Source organism: Chlamydotis macqueenii, chromosome Z, assembly GCF_036417535.1.
Source record: "Chlamydotis macqueenii isolate bChlMac1 chromosome Z, bChlMac1.mat, whole genome shotgun sequence".
NCBI lineage: Eukaryota > Metazoa > Chordata > Aves > Otidiformes > Otididae > Chlamydotis > Chlamydotis macqueenii.
In genome coordinates, this window is record NC_141593.1 from 41,035,126 (window position 1) to 41,055,437 (window position 20,312).

A 20,312-nucleotide genomic window follows, 5' to 3' on the forward strand; every position below is an offset into this window, starting at 1 on the left:
AGTATGGTAGGTCAAGAGTCCCTAGAATAAAATTTTTTAAAGTACTAGCACAAAATTAAAAAGGGAGGAAATTGTGGTGAGCCAAGTTAATCCTTTCTAGATTTTCTGCTTTATGAATTGACAGTTTGAAACAGCTTGTCAAGTTGGCCTTGCACAGCTAGTTATCATTGAATAGAATATAGGAAATGAGATTTATAACTGCTAAATAGAGGTTTGTGAAAATTGTTCTCTAGTTTACACACCAACTGAAAAATAAGGTGTGCCCAAAAATATGTGGAACTTACTCTGTTTATGGCTACAACTAAGTGGTTACCAGTAAAGGTATCTTTAAGCCTGGATTCCTGGAATAAATGTAGTACTGGATTTCATCTTCTGTGGGGAAGTTTCTGAGGCTGTGCACCAGGAGGTAGTCAGCTCACAAGATAAAGACTAAGGTTAGATCAGACATTTGAAAAACCTTTTCTTTCTGGGGAAAAAAAAAAAAAAAGGCTTTTGGTACAGTAAAACCAAGTAGTTTAATGCAGTCTGTGGCAAGAATGTACCTCTTCACAAGAAGACAGCTAGGAAATGATCTTTAGTGCTTGATAAAAGTGATAAAGATTTACTATCCTTGTTAAGATTTCCTTGCATTTAATTATTTTTGAAGTGTTTATGTTATGGCAATTGCTCTTGAACACCTGGTTCGTTTTTGCTATGTGTAAATACTTAGCCCACAACTTCTTAAACTTTAAATTAATTCATTTCCAAGAGCACTACTGATTTTATATCCAAAGCAATTAATAACACAGTCTAACTTCACAGCTACTCAAATGAGCAACTAAATACAAAGATTGTGCTCCTTTCCCTGCTACTGTCCCTGGGAGTGAGTTCAGTGGCTTCTGGATTTCCTACAGCGTCCAAATTCCTAGTGCCAAATTCTAAAGCTAAAATAAACATACAGCTTAGGCAAAAATCAAGGCAGTAAGCCAGTAACCTCTTGGGTTGTTACCTGACAAAGGTGTGAGTTACTCTGTGGCAATTATTTTATTCAGTCCAACCTTTTGAAATAATTACTTGACTTGATATGGCTGGCCAACAGGTAGGTACTGGATACCAGGGTGGTAGAATGACAGTCTTCTTCCACGCAAGACTCTCTCCCAGTAGTGGACAATAGTGTAAGAAGTAGAAAGCTGGCATATTATCCACGAAACAAAGTGAATAAGGAGTGAGGAAGTTTCTCTTCTTTTGTCTCAATATACTCTTCAGTCAAATTAAAATGCTATGTGACACCAGCCTCACAACACTGACCCCACTGAGCTGGCAAGGTGCAAGAAAAGTAGTTTGGAAGCACCAAGTTCTTAGAATGCTGCTAAACTTCAGCCATAATATTCCTTTTAAATTCAGTGATTAACTGAATCATCTGCAGAGGAACTGCCGCCATTTTTCTTTAACTGTTGGGTATTCAGACACTTATGAAAAGAAGCCAATGTTGATAAATTCTCAAAAGTCAAGGACTTTTACTTAGTAAGATAGCTATTTGCATTTACACTGCAGTTTTTAACATATGAGCCCTCAGAGAATCCTTCTTGATCTGACAAAATCCTAGTGTTATGGAAAGAATAAGTCCCAGGATGGCAAGATGAAAAAATAGATCCCTAAATTACTTAAATTATAACTATTTTCAGCAGAATCACAGAACTGAAAAATTTTTGTTCGGACAGCGTTTCATCCAATTCAACTTCTCTAAGTTAAACAGCCTTATATACACTTCACAGTTCCCTATATACTTCCAATTCACTGTATAAATGTAATATTTGGAGAATTAACAGTCGGTAACAAAAATAAGCAATTAAGTAAAACTGGAAAAATATTTTTCCCATGCAATAAAATTCACAGAGTATATTAACAATCTGTATTTTTGTTTTAGAATAAATACATGCTAATAGCAAATAACAAGAATGTTGTGGTTTTGTATTCTCTAGGTACCTTCTACACTTTGAGTTTCTCTCTTATGCACACTGAGATTGAATTAGACACTCTGCTGAGTCATTCAGCTAAACAAGTTTCGTGACCTTAAGTTTCTTGTCAGTTCTCATCCATTTTCAACCTCAGAGTCAAATTTAATGTGTTTTTAATGTTTTTTTTCCCAGTATTAGGTCTTTGAAAAATCCTACTCTGACATTTAGAAAACAGCATTGCTTATGAAAGGTATTAACATCTAAAGAGATTAGATTAATATTTATTTAGAAGCTACATATTCTGCAAACAGTGTAAATATGTTTCTCTCAGGTTTTTTTTCATTTTTTTTTAATTGCCTCTGCCAGATTGTATACTTGGATGTGCCTGCAAGTCATTTCTGTGTCTAAACTGTCTAGACTTTTGTCCTAAATGCCAGATGCAGCAGAGAGTTCCACAAAGCTAACCATATATTAAATAATTATCACATATAAATTTCCTGTTTTTTTCCCCACTTCATTCCTGTACTTCAGTGTTGGTAGTCTAAAAGTCCTGTTTTATCATTCATTATGTCTTTCCTCTTCCTATACTTGAGCACTCCTAGTGTTTTCTTCCTCTTTACAGGCTAAGTTTTTCTGTGGCACTAATCGTTTGACACTGACACTAGTTATTTCACATCTCTTTATTTCAAAAGGAGAAGTACTACAAAGACTGAAAATTGTTTTATGCAAAACAAGAAAAATGTGAAGGTTGATCACAAAATTGGTACGTTCAAGAAGGAATCACTAAAACTCATCATTAGAAATAGAACATGGGGCAGGAAAGACAGAATTATCAGTAGTCCAAAATCAAAATTATCTCTAAGCTCATAACTTTCCTGTCCATAAAAATTTTCAGGGAAATAATAATTTAACAAAAAAAAATATTTTTTTTTCACTGAGGGTGGGAGGAGTGTGAGAGATGGGCAAGTAAATCGAGAAAGTACACATTCTTTAACCATTTCTTGCCTCTTGTTGCTCCAGCTTATTCCTACTTTTTAACGTCGTTTATAATCCAAGCACAGAGCTGGAAAGAGAACTGAAAAAGGCAAACAGTAGAGGTCAGAACTAGTCAGTATTGTGTATTTTCATGGCAACAGCATCATTATGGGATTATTCTTGGAAGTTTCAGGTTTCCTATTAAAAATTAGAAGAAAGAACAGTTGTTTTACTGCTCCAGTTTTGGAAAAATACTCTCTGTATGGTTACCTGAAATGAAAATCACTGTAGATGGAATGAAGCAGTGTTCACATCTCTCTCCACTCTGAAGTCCTGATCAGTAAGAGGGAGCAACATGACCTTTTCATGACTAATTACTTCATGTGAGTGGGTTATTGGTTCCTAAATCACCAGTGTAATGGAAAGTAAGTGCCACTGCTCATTTGCTCTATTTACCTGAGCAAGGGTTAGTGTTGATGCTTATTGATGGTCATTTGCAAATCTATAGCTATTTCTGTAGGAATACATAGTAGTGTTATTTCATAGGAAAAGTCGTACCATTAACTATTCTGTTGCTACTGTCAGGAATAAAAGTAATCATCATAAAGTTGTGCAACTGGCTGTGATGGTCATCTGTTTTTAGTGTGATGAGAGAGTGACATTGAGAAGATGCCAGCACCTTTCCCTGATCCACCAACCTAATCAGGAAAAAGCAAATCCAAAGACAGCAGCATCCTTTCCTAACTCTCAGAAGGGAATTCAGTCTGAATCAACAGAAGTCTCCACACATTTTGCATTGACCTGTAAGCTACTGGCAAATCAGAATGGTGTGGCTAGTGTCTGGACCGTTATCACCATCCTTGTAATTTTTTCTATTAGACAGGTTGCTTCTTAATTATCTTGCAATTTTTCAGCTTTGATTTTGAGGCAGGGATTTGGAATCTGTGTAGAAAGAGTTGCTCTAGGTCAAAATCCAGGAAACAAAACAACCTCGGAAGACAGTAGGTAAAATTCACTGCAGCTACCTGGAAAGACCTGAATTATCACACCCTGTAACAGCATGGTTCTCCTGAGCTCATTCCCCTGGAACACGGAGAGGGGAACATCTCCAGCTCCCTGATGGTATTTTTTTATTGGCACACAGCAGCTTTGTAAGGGCATAAAATTTACAGAATGTTTTCCTGTGACATTGAGAACATCTTGAAAACAAAACACTTTTACATAGTCTTAGTCTAGAATGTCAGTGAGCTTATTTGGAAACTTCCAACACATATACTGGATCTATAGGAAGAGCGAGAGAAAGAAGGGAGTTGCAGGCTACCAATATGTGAAATTTGCATGTCTGTAGAAATGGCAGAGCCTGCCTCCTATGAATATAAAAGACAGATTCTGTTAACAGATTCTGTTAACTTCAGTTACCAGTAGCAAACCCAACATACTTTCAGGTGAAATACCAATACCTTATGTGTCTCCATTTCCTGGTACTATGTTCTGAGTTCTCTCTGTAACATACAAAAAAGGCCTAAGGGAATTTATTTGGGAGATACTTTTACAATACAAGATTTTTGTTGCTTTTGAGGCTTTCAGAAATCCTGCCAAGTAATATGAAATATATTTAAGTGGTATGTGATTTGATAGAATCATAGAATCATAGAATGGTTAGGGTTGGAAGGGACCTTTAAAGGTCATCTAGTACAATCCCCCTGCAAGGAGCAGGGACATCCTGACTAGGTCAGGTTGCTCAGAGCCTCATCCAGCCTGGCCTTGAACGTTTCCAGGGATGGGGCCTCCACCACCTTTCTGGGCAACCTGTGCCAGTGTTCTATAACCTGCATCGTAAAAAATTTTTTCCTAATTTCTAATCTAAATCTACCCCCCTCTATTTTAAAACCATTACTTCTCGTCCTATTGCAACAGGCCCTACTAAACAGCCTTTCCCCATCTTTCTTGTAGGCCCCCTTGAGGTACTGGAAGACCGCTATCAGGTCTCCCCGGAGCCTCCTCTTCTCCAGGCTGAACAGCCCCAACTCTCTCAGCCTGTCCTCATAAGAGAGGTGCTCCAGCCCTTTTATCATCTTCGTGGCCCTCCTCTGGACCTTCTCCAACTGGTCCATGTCCTTCTTGTGTTGGGGGCTCCAGAACTGGACACAGTACTCCAGGTGGGGTCTCACCAGGGCAGAGTAGAGGGGGAGAATCACCTCCCTCGACCTGCTGGCCACGCTTCTCTTGATGCAGCCCAGGATGCGGTTGGCCTTCTGGGCCGCAAGGGCGCATTGCCTGCTCATGTTAAGCTTCTCATCCACCAGCACTTCCAAGTCCTTCTCCTCAGGGCTGCTCTCAATCCATTCTCCGCCCAGCCTGTATTTGTGCCTGGGATTGCCATGACCCAGGTGCAGGACCTTGCACTTGGCCTGGCTGAACTTCATGAGGTTGGCACGCGCCCACCTCTCCAGCCTGTCAAGGTCCCTCTGGATGGCATCCCTCCCTTCCAGCGTGTTGACGGCACCACACAACTTGGTGTCGTCAGCGAACTTGCTGAGGGTGCACTCTATCCCACTGTCCATGTCACCGACAAAGATGTTGAACAGGGCCGGGCCCAGCATGGACCCCTGAGGGACGCCACTCATGACCGGTCTCCACCTGCACATCGAGCCGTTGACCACCACTCTCTGAGTGCGGCCATCCAGCCAACTCCTTATCCACCGAGTGGTCCGTCCATCAAACCCATGTCTCTCTAGTTTAGAGAGAAAGATGTCGTGCGGGACAGTGTCAAAAGCTTTGCACAAGTCCAGGTAGATGATGTCAGTTGCTCGTCCCTTGTCCACCGATGCCGTCACCCCGTCATAGAAGGCCACCAAATTGGTCAGGCACGATCTGCCCTTGGTGAAGCCATGTTGGCTGTCACCAACCACCTCCTTGCTCTCCATGTGCCTTAGCATGGTTTCCAGGAGAATCTGCTCCATGACCTTGCCAGGCACAGAGGTGAGGCTGACCGGCCTGTAGTTACCTGGGTCTTCCTTATTCCCCTTTTTAAAAATTTGGGTTATGTTCCCCCTCTTCCAGTCATCGGGGACCTCACCAGACCGCCACGACTTCTCAAATATGATGGCCAGTGGCTTGGCAACTTCATCCGCCAGTTCCCTCAGGACCCACGGATGGATCTCATCAGGACCCATGGACTTGTGCACCTTCAGGTTCCTTAGATGATCCCGAACCTGCTCTTCGAGTACAATGGGCAGTTCTTCATTCTCACAGTCCCTGCTTGCACCTTCTACAGCTTGGGCGGTGGGACAGGAACTCTTGTCGGTGAAGACTGAGGCAAAAAAGTCATTGAGAACCTCAGCCTTCTCCATGTCCTGGGTAACCAGGACACCAGTTCCCTTCTGGAGGGGGCCTACATTTACCCTGGACTTTCTTTTGTCCCCTACGTACCTATAAAAGCTCTTCCTGTTGCATTTTATATCCCTGGCCAGATTCAGTTCTGCCAGAGCTTTGGCCTTCCTTACCTTATCCCTGGCCACTCGCGCAGCCTCTTTGTAGTCCTCCCAGGCTACCTGTCCCCACTTCCACCCTCTATAGGCTTCCTTTTTCACTTTCAGTTGGTCCAGGAGCTCCTTGCTCATCCACGCCGGCCTCCTGGCCTTTTTGCCCGACTTGTTTTTCATTGGGATGCACCTCTGCTGAGCTTGGAGGAGGTGCTCCTTGAATATGGACCAACTTTCCTGGGCCCCTCTTCCCTCCAGGGCCGCCTCCCATGGCACTTGGCCCATCAGGTCCCTGAAGAGGCCGAAGTCCGCCTTCCTGAAGTCTACGGCAGAGAGCTTGCCATGTATTTTCCTTGCTGCCCCATGGATCTTGAACTCCACCATGTCATGGTCGCTGCAGCCAAGGCTGTCCTTTAGTTTCACATCCCCGACCAGTCCCTCCCTGTTGGTGAGCACAAGGTCGAGCATGGCACCCCTCCTTGTCGGCTCCTCTATCGCCTGCAGGAGGAAGTTGTCATCCAAAATAATAATAAATAATAATAAATATTAAATAAAATAAATTTAAATAAATAATAATAAATAAAATAATAATTAAATAATAATAATTAATAAATAAAATAAATAATAAATAATAAAAATATTTACATTCAGTATGAGCAGTAATTCTCATTTTAAAATACATGTTTTATACAAATAGTAATGTTTAGTTCAGTTTTTAAAAGCAATGTTAAGGAAAGTGTTAGTTTAGCATAATCTATTATAAATAAGTCCTCACCCTTAAGATAATCAAATAAGCAGTGCAACAGCAGCTATTGCCATTCACAAGAAGCTAGGCCATTTTATTATGTAAACATGAAGTTTAAGACTACATACAGCTTCTTAATGATTCCTATTAACTCATTTCTAAAATGTCTTATATAATGAAAATAAGTAAACAATCCTTCATTGGTAAAAACACTGCTTTTGAAAAGAAGACTGAGTCTGCAACAACTGTGGTTTAATTCAAACTACTGACCAATGTGTTTTTAGTTTTTTCTTCCTAAAACCCTAGTGCCACAGATAACCAGTTCCTAGTCAGTGACATTATGCATGGTCACAATTTGGTTGATAATAAATGGTTGAGGCTTTTCAACAAAGAAACCAATTTCTCCTCATTTTAGTACAGTCTTGCAAGAGGGATGGAAACTCTATCTTGATGTTAGGCACCAGGAAATCAATGCTTTAACTTAATGATGCAGTGCTCATAGTGCATACATCCTCCTGTCCTTTCCCTCACCCTGGATGATCCTAAGCCTCCTTCTTGCCAGTTCTTCATGCCTCTTTCCCATCTCATATAATCCCAGGTCCTGCCTCCTCCATTACTGCCCTATTCGATTCCTCTTACTTACTTAGGTTTGCTTTTTCCCCTCCTCACCTTTCTCTCTATTCATTGCTTCCTTCTCTTCAACTGTCTGTCTTTTCTCAACACTGTTTTTAAGTCATAGAAGAGACATTCCTCTGTCTTTCACACTACCTGAACATCAGTATGGGAACAATGAAATACAAGAAAAATAGCCCCTCTAATCAGTTTTTGTGCCTGGCCACAGAACACCCCAGAGCAGTAACTGCAGAGAAAATCTCAGCAAGTCTTCCAGTCCCAGGCTGAGAACTGTCACTGGTATGCGCACCACCAGCCACCATGGAAGAGCTCTGAGAACCAAGAGCATGCTCATTTTGCAGCCAGAGTCTCTAGAAAATTTAGCTGGCAAATCTGCACATAACTCTATCAAGCATGTAAAAACTAAAATGCTTGTCTCTTACCTAAATTTGTAGGCAACGTTGCATAAGAACAGCAAAAGGACATACCTGAAAAAAAAATACCTCCACAAAAGTTCATCTACTACATGTGCAGACTACTACAAGTGTAGACCCCACCAAAGTGGTTGGAAAAAATGTTGAAACATGATATATTATAATTTAACTTAAGCTGATTTTCAGAAATAACTGGAATATTTTAGCTGACAGAGTCTCAAAATTTTTTTCATTTTTGTTTAAATATGCTTTAGAAAGACAATTAGAATAAAAAATTTCAGCTGCAGCTGGCAAAACTGTTAAATTGATAAGCAACTGAAAGAAGATCTTACAATGAAAAATCAGTGTGGAATCTTGGTTGCTACCATCTCTGCTTGCATTTCCTGTAATCTTGATTACTTCTTAGAATCAGCATTGTGACCTCATTCTCCCGCTGAGATTACCCTCCCACCTGTTAACTCCCGTGCCTCAGTTTATACGATCTGTGTCAGAAGGAGCATAAATGAATGATCAAAAAAATAATTCAAAACTCACAAAATAAAATTGCTATAAAAGATTCGGGATATAGTTTTACTTTATCTTGTGCAAATACTGGACTGTCTCACAAAACGCCTGTAGCCTTGCTAAGAGGTTACATTATGCAAAGACCCATACTTATAATGACTTTTAAAAGATATGACCATATTTAAATTTCTTTCCCTCAACAGGGATTCAGCCCCTGGCATAATCAAGATCTCAGTAACAAGACTCCAGGCTTTCTGACCAGCACCACCAGTGGTAAGACAGCAGCAGTCTACTGTTTTTAAAGACGGATTTTTACCCTCCTCTCTTCAGGGAGCCTGGCAAAATTTATGTGACCATCAGAGAAGCAATCATACCTGGGGGGCATTGAGTGGGAGGGTGCAAGTACAGCAACAGTAAGTAATAGTAACATCAGCAAAAAAAGTGAATTTATAGATCAGTTAAGGAAAAAACTCAGCCAAAGATCATCCTGTCACACATGCCTGTTATTAAACGTGATGGGTTTAATGAAGCTTTAGATGAAAATAAGAAAGAAAAACAGGCAACATCTTCAATACTTCAGGACCAGAGTATGGGAAACCTCAGTAACACAGTGGACAAATGAGTGGAATGTCTTTTATTCTCTATTTATTGTGGTACCCACCCAAAAAAAATTTGTATGAGGAAGGATTATGGACAAAGAATACCTATCCAAACAGATCATATGATTGGTTTTACTAGACAGACTCATTTATCTCAGTTGGAGGAGGACAAGACCTTTGTAATTCACTTGTGGCTTCATTGCTTGTGAATTATGAGTCTTGCCCCCTTACTAGTGGGCACCAATCTGTTATTCCAGCAGACTGCTGTTCCTGTTACGCAACTTTTTTTTTTGTGCTTTATAGGTATGTGCCAGAAGATCTCTGTTCTTCCTTATCTGTACCTCACAAACACAAGCAAATGTGCTTTCCTCTGACATAAAACAAGGCTAGATGGTAGTATAAGGTATATCCAGCTGAAGTCCTTTGAGTATACTCTGTATCTCTTTATGTGCTTTAGAATTCAAGTACTAAATCATTTCCTTGAGCTGCAAAATCTCTCAATCATAAGAAAAAGAAGTTAAATCTATGAAAAAGTACAAAAAATTCTATTAATGAGTATGCAATCAACAGACTTACTATACCTGCTAACAAGTGTTAGTATATGTTCAGAAATAATGCCACAACAATGCATATACAAATATTTATTGACAAAAAGGTAGTAATACTTGTACCAGATGACTGTGAGGCATGCAGAAGCAGAGGGATAGTGTACTGCTTTTATGCTACAGTTACCAGTACCTCCTAGTGCATAAGATTATAATTCCCAGCCGGAGACAGGCACTAAGATGTCGGCTCTGTTGAAAGTCAGTTAAAGTTGATTATGAAATGCACATGGTTAATCCTGATTCCTCAAAGTTGTTATTAAAAATAGTAACTGAGCTGCTACATTTGAACATAAAGGCTTACAGTTGTGTTTTTGAATTTCATGTCTGTTTGGTGGCATTTAATCTGCTAGTGGAACTGCTGTAGAAATTTAAAAAGGCATTGCACTCATAATCCAGTATTTGCAATGTTCAGTGCATAATAGTATCTAGTCCTACACACTGGAAGAGGACAGCAATAAGTCAAGAACCATAGTTATCTATTTTATGCTTGCAAATGAATGTTGTTTCCAATAAACCTTTCTTAAGCCAGTCACTGCACAATCTGTTTGGAAGAAATGCATCTTATGCATTTGACGCTACGGGGGGCATTTTGGTTAGGCTAAATTTAGTTGCATGAGCTGAAGACTGAACTGAGCATAGTCTGGGATAAAAAACATGTTCATTATATTTCTCCTGTTGAGGTGAATGTTGTATAACATCGGTTAATGTCTTCTCTAGCTTCTCTCCTCCCCTGTCTATCCAGACCCCTGAACCTAAAGCATCATTTATTCTAGTTAGCTCCACCTGCCCACCTGCAAGAAGTAATTGAAGCTATGAGACAGAAGGCAATAAAAACTTGCCTGAAAAGATGAAGTAAAAACAGAATACAAAACATAGTTATTTTTTAAAAAAAGAACATAAGAAAAACAGGGGTTTCATTTTGCCTGTTGTTGGTGGAGGAGTTAAGTTCATGGCAGGTACCTGGGCCATGGTAGCTTCATGAAACTACAGTTTCAGATGTAGTGTATTTTCTTTTAATTCCAGCTGAGTTATTTAAAAATATGGAGTTGTTCTGCTCAGAGATAAGGGGAAAAAAAAAATACCACTTAGTCTGCTTTCCATGAAATAATTGTTTCCTACTGCATTGTTTAGTATTAGAAAAGAAAAAAAAATCCTGAAGTAGATGTGATGTGTTAACAGCTAAGATAAGGGAAAATACCTTTGAAACTAATTAATCTTTTCCAGTTAATGAGGTCCTTTGGCATGTCAGAGGATACAGTTCAGCATGGCTTGTTCAGTTTTTTGCTAATCACTTAATAACAGCTCAGGGCAAAATGCCTTGAAAATAATGTTGCTTCTGTGAAATTGAGGAATTGAACACTAAGCTAGTAAAAGAGAGAGAGGAAGGAAAAGTGCAGGCGCCTAGCTATTAATATTACATCGGACAGGGGCAGTAAATAACTGACAGTTGTCATCTAGCAGTTTCTTGGTTATTCATGGGCTTGGAGTTAGTCCTTTATATCAGCTCCATCTAATCTTGTTACATCACTTGCACTCCTCAACTCAAACATTAATATGTCTGCTAGTGACATGTGATACACACTGGCTTTTGAGAGATATCACAGACTGCTGATCTGCAGTAGTCAAGAGCAATGTAATTGACATTGGCAGACAGAAATATTACTGCCAGACTGAACAGTGTAAATAATAAAAAAAAAATCCTCCAACACTGCACAGAGAAATCTCCATAATTAGAGAGATATCTCTTCAATCACACCCACTGAGCATCACTCCTGAATTAGAAAAGCAATAGACTAGATGGAAGGGTTCAATTAAATAATACTGAGCACCTGCACTGTTTTGATTATATATCATGTAGCTACAGAGCAGGTGTGTGGGTTACAGTGAAGAGAAAGGGAAGATTACAACCAAGTAGTTTCAGATTATTCTTCTTCTGTTTTTAGGTTAGAGGCCCAGCAATTTAGCCAAAGATACAGATATTTAGTAGTAAGGCAAGACTAAAAGCACTTAAATTGCTGCTTCTATTTGCATCCCAGTATTATGAAGATACAGTGAAAGATCTGTGAAAGAGGTGGAAATAAAAGTGGGGTTAAAATAAAATGACAGCATTGTGTGTCAGAGAGGTTTGCAGAAAACTTAACTAACAAATGAGAAATAATTAAAAGTTAAAGTCACTGTTATACACCATCTGCCCCTCCTACCAGTGGCACGAGTAGGTATGCATCTTGAACTAAACTCTAACCAAGAAGATGTGTCAGGTTTGCTCCTAACTTGAGACACTGATGGTTCACATTACTATGAAAAAGGGGTAAGATGGGAAAGAGGAGAGAGACACTGATTTATTCATCACTTGTGGGCAAAAGCAGATACCAGAAGTATGAAAGCACCCATCATCAGCTCAGTGAGACACTCAGGCCAATCCGTCTCTCAGGTGAAGCAGCATAGTTGCAAAGAATGAGTTAAAAATGAAAAAGTGCAATGGATTGTGAGGACACAGAAAAAAAAGTGGAGAAAAGGAAATGGAAGACAGGAGAAAATTAAAACAGCTTGCTAGGAAGGGAAGTGGCATATCATGTCTCTCTGGATTGCTCAGCCCTGAGGAAGTATTTCTGTCCAAAGATTTCCACCTCTACTACAGAAATCAAACCATGATTTCCCCTTCATTTTAGGTAGTCAAATCTTTCTCAGCTGGTATTGACTACATACTACCCCTAGAATCCCTAATCCAGAAAATAGCTGCACCTGAAATTGTTTTTATTTACTTCCAGTCTGATCCAGTTGTTTGTTACAACATTCTACTACATGTTACTAAAACCCCAGGTCAGTAAATAGACGGATGCAGTTTGGTGGGAGGCTGAGCACGTATGGCTGTATGGTGTGGTGAGAGAGCTCTGTGCTTCTGATGCAGCAGGGAAAATGAGGGAAAGAAACCTGAGACCATCCCCTAGACTTGTCTTACTATAAATACACTTGACACACTGCCAAATGTAGTACACAAACATTTGTGTACAAAGATTAATTACATAGTTTTATAATAATCAGTAGCTCTTACGTGTCAGTTTGGAAGCCAGGACATGAGGATTTAACAAAGAAAGTAAGGCTGAACCTCTCGATCATTTTCAGAAAGTGCCCCTTTAATATCCTTGCATGTTTACTTGGCTTTCCCCTATTTCTTTATTCTTTGATTAAGTAATAATTTGTATCTGCAAACAGTTTTTTTTTCTTTATTCTTTATTTTGAATTACAGCAACTACTCGGCGCCTAAATCTAATTTTAAGACTCTGGGCCTTCTTGTGTGATGGCATGCTGCACTGATACAGTCAGTGCAGCATGGTAACACCATGTAATCGCCTGTATCCTATGATCTGTAAAGATGTAAAGTAATTATGCTAAAAGCAGTTACTATATTAAAATAAACATTGGAATTCATGTTTAATCTGAAGAAAACAGGAGATTCGGAATTTATGCTCCTCTATTACCCATAATCATTGCCCATATTACTAAAAGTTGGCTACATTTCTCTTTTCCCCAGAAAGAATAGTACTGGTTTGGGTTTTGCCACCTCTATGTTGCTGCTATTTGATATGAAAACCATGAAAACATTTTATAAGATCCACCTTTAGACAAAGTGATGAAATAAACAAGGTATGATAGCCTTCAGTTTCCAATGCCATCCTGAGAAAAATACAGATTTAAATTTGTACTATTCTATGAAGGTTGGGAGTACATAAACATGAAGTGCTTTTATTTTGTTCCATAGCCAGCAAAATCTGAATACAATAGAGCAGTGTGCATAGGATAAATCCTTCAAATATCAGCTAAATTCCAATAAATTCCTGTTGATTAGGTTTTTTTTGTATTTTAGGCCACACAGTAACACATTGTGAGGTGTCTCTTTGCCCGTTTGCAGTAACCGTATGAGCAATCCAGGAACAATAATAGCTCAAAGCAGGGATGGTTCTGGCATCATATCTTTTTCCCTCAATCATGTGATAATTCTGGGTCTCTTCCTCCAAGACTCTGCTTTTCTGCAGGACACAAAATGCTTTCTAACCATGGGTTTCTTCAGCTGGAAACTCTACAGACTAAATGGTTGTGGTATAAGCATGGCTTGCAACAGATACTGTTAAATAGCTTGTGCTCTGCATATGTATCTTCCTGGATTAGTTCTGTAGGCCTTAAACAAAAATAACTATCTTTGCAGAAGACTTTATATTAACAGTCCTTTTGTTGACCCCACTGGTAGTGATAGGTGAATGCAACAGCTTTGAAAAAAGCCACAAACCCAAACATTAAGCATAAAAATGTGGTGTTTCCCATTTAATTCTAAAGGTATTTAGAATAAGTGCCAGACAATTCAACTGCAGCCATCCTATCCCATCTTATTGTAGTTTTACACCTGACAGTTGATAATACACTGACAGGCATCTCTGCTGTGATATTTGTTTTGCAGATTTCACATGAATTTTGCATATTGGCATATCACCCTAACATTTTATTAGTGTGTTTAAATAAATAAATAAACACAAAACTGCAAACCCAGAAGACCAAACGTGACAATTCTTCACATGATTATTCCAAACACATCCAATCAGAAGTTGATTTGGATTTAGATTTATAGTGGCAGAAGGAGTCCAAGGGAGGCAGTAGTAGCCCTTTCATATCTGACCTCCAGAGCAGCACCAGGTGAGGCGTCTGTAGGCCACAGGGGTCCTTGGGCCTCCTCTGTGGCAGTCGCATTCAATAGACGCTTTTAAATTGTTCATTGCAATTCAGGGAGGTATTGCCGTTTCCTAGGTGTAACTCTGGGAATGCTTTGGGAACCAGAAAGTGGCCACTGTGCTGTTAAAGTGAATCCTTTGTATGTTTTACCATCATCTGCTTAAGAATATCACCGAAAAGCTGAGACTTGCCATTGCAATAAAGATGAATGCCACTCTTCAGTGCATGTTTCAAAATAAATGGATTATATTAACTGATGTACAATTCCCCCCTCTTTCTGATTACTTTTAATTTGTACATTCATAAAGCCATGGATTGCTAATAACAGCTATCAATCATTTTCCCTGAAACAGTTTGACACTAAGTACTAGGGATCACAGTGAGTTATAATGAAAACGCTGCTCACAGATAGCATACAAACACAATTGCATTTACCCCTCAAGGATTTAATAAAGAATACTACCAGCTTACACGCTGTCTCGTTTCCCCAAAATGGAGTGAAACAGCCTTTGAGCACAGACAGAAGGGTCCATGGTGTCCCCCAGTGAATTCCTGCGAGCTGTATGCACCACTGTGTTCCGTCGCTCTGCTCACACCCATATGCTTACCTGACATCCTGTGTCACACACAGTGAAAGAAAGTAATTCCAAGGACCAATATATATACCTTGTTTCAGTTCCAACAGAAAGACCACTGATGTTTTTCTATTATTAATTTGAAAGAAAATAAAGTTGGATACTACAACTCTGCCAACAAACTCAGTCCAGAGGGAGACGTCTCTGTGATATCTGGAGTACCAAGACATACCAGGCTATAGGTAGACAACACCAAAATCCTTTGAATGACAGCCTTATAAGGGCTGCATGAAATTTGTCACTAAAAAAAAAAAACTGCTCAGAAGAAGGTAACCAGCTCTGAGCAGCTGCCACAGGAGCATTATGAAAATCCAGACACCTGGAACAGCAAAAGTCACACTGACACTGCATTTTTTTAGAGCTGAATAGTGTTAAAATTGCTTGTTGTTTCCTTGCTTTTACTGTTTGGTTTTTTTTTTCCTTCCCTAAGTGACCCTGCCCCTTTTATAAAAATCACAGCTGTCTTTACTTCTTCAACTGGGTGGATTATGCTAAAAAGCAAAGCCTAAATAAAATACCATATGACTCTGAAGTGAAAATTTATAGCCTGGACTACAGAGGATACAGCCAGTTCAGTTCTCCTTCTCCAGGTACAAGCTTGGGACATTTTTATTTTTACGACACACTTTCTTTCATAGACTGAAAGGACAGATAGACAGACAGGAGATATTCTCCCCCTTCCCCCTATATACTCCCATCCTAGCCCAGGCTACATGGGAAACAGGACACCTTTCTTTAAGGAAAACACTGGAAAAGCAGTGGTAAAGTAGGATGTCTCAGTTTCTTACCTCACTCAAAAAAAAAATAGTTCATCAATTAGCAATTATGTATTCTCAGCAGTGGAGTAACAATGTGAGTCAGCTAACAGGCTACAGCACAGTTTAAAACTAATAACAGCTGGAATATTTATTGCGTTAATCAGGTCAAAGCAGTCTGCCACCCTGAACTTCATTAAATGTCATCTTTGCCATTAAAAACAAATCCTAACTTGACTGGAGGGAGTGAGGGGATGTCTCAAGCACGGGCAGAAGCAGCAACCTACTTTGTGTGTTGACTTTCTGTGTGCCAGATATATAGTCAGCATTTCTAATGAATCTGCTTGGAACGGCTGGAATATTATGATTTATAGCACCTTCCTACTCTCTATCATAGCATTTTATTAGATGGATGGGAAGCCAGTAGTAATGAGGTTAGGAATGAGAAAACATCCATCAAGCTTGGCTACATCTTCTCAGGAAAGACAACACACTATCTAGTATGTCACAGGCAGTGATCTAGGTCACGATGGTATAAAATGTGTGATTAAAACCAAGCAATTGACACTAGATAATAGGCATCTAGTTAAAAAAATAGCTCTAGTGTTCCTGACTTTTAATTAAACCCAACTCATAAATATGCACTGTGGTAAATATACTGCAGAATGGGTCTTGTTTATATTCCACCACATAACAATTACCTCCAGAACGAACCCTTTATTTCACTACATGCTGTTATTAGGCAAGAGACAGTCTAAAATACAAATGTTAAGCCAGTGATGTTAGGCAGGCACACAATGATCCCATCCACTTCAATTGCTTGCTCTCTTCACACTAGCTACTGCAGTTATCAATCTAAAATAAAGCACCCTTAATCATTTTCAGCAATCTTTCAAGGCACCTTTGATTGCTTCAGTAATAACAGAGGGGGGGGCTCTTAAATATGGAATGGTAGCGCACTGTAAATCCATCCCTTTAACAGGTTTATTCTTTTCTGTGTGGCTCATTTACGGAAGACTTTTTTTATGCAGCTTTGAGTAATGTTAAGCTGACAAATTTGTGTACAGAAGCCACAGACAGTATGTAGGCACTTGTTCAGCAAGATATTTAACTGTGTGCCTGGCTTAAGCGCATGACTCATCTCGCAGAGGTTAACAGTCAATTACCCATTGATTGCTAACTCAACAGTTGATCAATAAAGGAGTAATCCAGTTCCCTCCTGGCTTCAAGAGGCAACATCCTCATGTTGAAGCTAAAGGCTTTGGGGTCAAGTTCTCTATGCTGGGGAATTCTTGCCACAATGAAGGCAGTGGGAGGTTTTCAGTGACACAAATGAGAGTGAACCAGGGTATGGAGCCAGCTGGAGAGCAGTATAGCTCCTCAGGGTTTCATCCAGTGGGCTGTGTGGTAAAGCAAGGTCTTCTGTTCTCTTTGTTTTATGTTCAGGTCGAGGTAACGGATCCAAGGGTATTACTTTCTACTTAAAAGGGGAAAGAGCAAAAGGTAAACATTTCTTCTGTTTAAGGAGATTATTCTGATCTCCTAAATGAGGTACATCCATGTCTGCTTAGTTGTGAGCAGGAAACCGACATGGACCTCATGGATGTGCTACAGTGGGTTAAGTACTCTGACTTAATTTATTCACTATTTTCCATGGTAAATGAAGTTATGGTTATCATATCAGATACATAGTTATAAAAAAAAGCATTTATATGGCTGTTGAGACAGAAGGGCATGCATAGCAGAGGGAAAACACACTTAAAAAATACCTGAGTTTTTTTCCAGCTCCTCAGAAACACAGCGAATGCTCCATTTTTGAAGTTTCATAGGCAGAAAAAGTGATGTTTTATAATGGTGACACACCTTGGAAAACATGGTGAGTTTTCTAGTGGGGCTGAATCATTGAATTTCATAATTTGCACAGAAGACTTGCAAGTTTGGGACTTTTGTTGCAAAATGCTAGTTTTCCCCTCTAGGGAGACATTTGAAGCGTTTGCTAGTGGCCTCCAGGGAGCTGAATACTCATGTGATGATGTTTCTGTTTCCACTTGTTACACTGAAAGATGCCTATAAATATACAAGATATGTTCCAAAGGTAACTTTTGCATACAGTCAATGCCCTTATTTGTTACCAGGGTTTTTTATAGACAGCAGGAGAGGAAATGGTCTTTCTTATTCTCAAAGTGAAGACAGCTGGATCCATAATAAAAGAATCTTTCAAAGAAAACCTGTTGGATTTCTTCAGAATATTAAAGATGATTTCTGTAAAAGCTGTTGTGCCAATATGAAGTACTAATTTTTACTATGATGTCTGGTACATGAAGAGTTTCATTCTAAACAGCAACCCTAAAAAATACAATAAAATTAAATTACCTAATTCACTTCATTACTAGTGTTCTGCGAGTGCATAGTCCTGACATGGCCCTTTCCAGTATCATCCACTGGAGCAATCTGTCTTTTCTTTCATGTCATTACTTCATATTTATTAAAAAAGTTAAAGTATTCTCAATAGTTTCAGCAAATTGTTTTAAGTCTATTGGATGAAAATGGTAGCATCAGCAATCAAGCTCTCTGTTCTGTATGTTGTGGTGAAGTATATCTTTATGGTATATTTAACAGCTTCCTATTCACAATTAATTTTAATAACAGGGCTAATTGACTTCAACAAAAAAGATAAACTGGAGTGTTAATAAAAGGTGGGCTGTGGTGCCACCTAAGTGCACCAGTAAGACTTTGGCATAAAACCGAAACAGTTTGTTGGATGAAACAAGTACTCTGTAAATAGACCATGGTCTGCCCACTTGCAGTCATCATAATCCTTGCAGAAAGAGATTTATTTTGCTGGATTTTATTATGCATCCATTTTTTCAGAGGAATGAATCACATGCTTCTTTTGGTGTGTTAATACTGCAGGCAACCGTGACTGCTGTTGTACACTCCCGTGGAAACACATTTTATACAGTGCCAATTAAACAGGAGGTGGGAACACTGGTGAGAGGATTTCAGTATCTCAGCTAAAGGTCAATATGGCTACCAACCAGCCAGCATTTATTTTGTAATGGATTGTATAGTTAGCACTGGGTTCGAGCCCAGCTTCTGCTAAGGGAATTGAATATACAGTCTTCTGAATGAGAGCAGGTGCTATCAAAAGAAATATCCTAGTATTTAGGAGACAGCTTAAAATAGTTGTAAAGCATGTCCATGACCTCATCTGACCAAGCTAGCTCTTGTACTTTTTTTTTTTTCTTTTTTTTTCAGTGTAGTGTTGATGTTTCAGCATTGAACTAGCACAATTTATATATTGGCACTTTGTCATTAACACTGTACATAGGCTCAGTTAGTAACGTTAGCTTCTCCTCTCCTTCCTCTTTTTACAGATGGCAAGAAATTCTAACCCTGATAAAAAAACTACAGCAGGTCAGGTAGTTCAGATGTCTTCTAGCATTAAAGGAAGAAAGCTTATAATCTTTTTAAGGTTATTCAGAAAATAACTGCCAATTTAATTTTTCTCTGCTATATTTATTATTTCTTAGTGTTCCAATGAGATTCGCACTTAGCTTTCTTCGAATACTGTCGTTAAAGAACTATTGAGACTTGACTGGTTATTGCTTTATAAATGCCTATAAAGGATCTGAATGAGTAAAGCCTGGGATCATATTTAATTTAAGGCTAAAAACTGACACTGAATGAAATGGAGAGACATTTTAGCTTTTAGGAGGGAACATGTAAGTAGACATTAACTTGTTTTCTTACATAACAAAAGAAATACACATACCTTCCTCTCTGTAAACTTGGCTGCTGCTGAGAAAAACAAATGATATCAAGACTTTTCCACTAATGAATTTCCAATAATGAACCCTTTGGAGGCTGAGATGCAAACTGATCTGTTTCCCCCTTCACTGCTCTTGCTTTTTGTTTGCCTCTGTCCCTTTCCGGACTCCACCCATTTAGACAGCCCTTGCTCATCAGGTAGAATCTGTTGCCATCCAGCACTTGCAAAATTAATAATAACATCATCTTTCAAGATCATTCCCAAATTCTTCACAGTCTGCAAGAAGAAACTGCAAGAGTGTCATTTCTCCCCACATGCCAAAGGCATAGATGAGGAGAACTCATTCTTTGAATTCGTCTGTTCTGAAAGTCACCATCCACATTAATGTTTTTCAGTCCCCACAGTTTTTCCACCCAGTTTTTCAAAGGAAATATTTCGTTGCTATTTCATTTCACTATTAACTGAACCGAAACAAAAACTTTCAGTTTTTCCCACGAGCCAGGAAAGAGGGATTGTTTCATATTTGTTTATT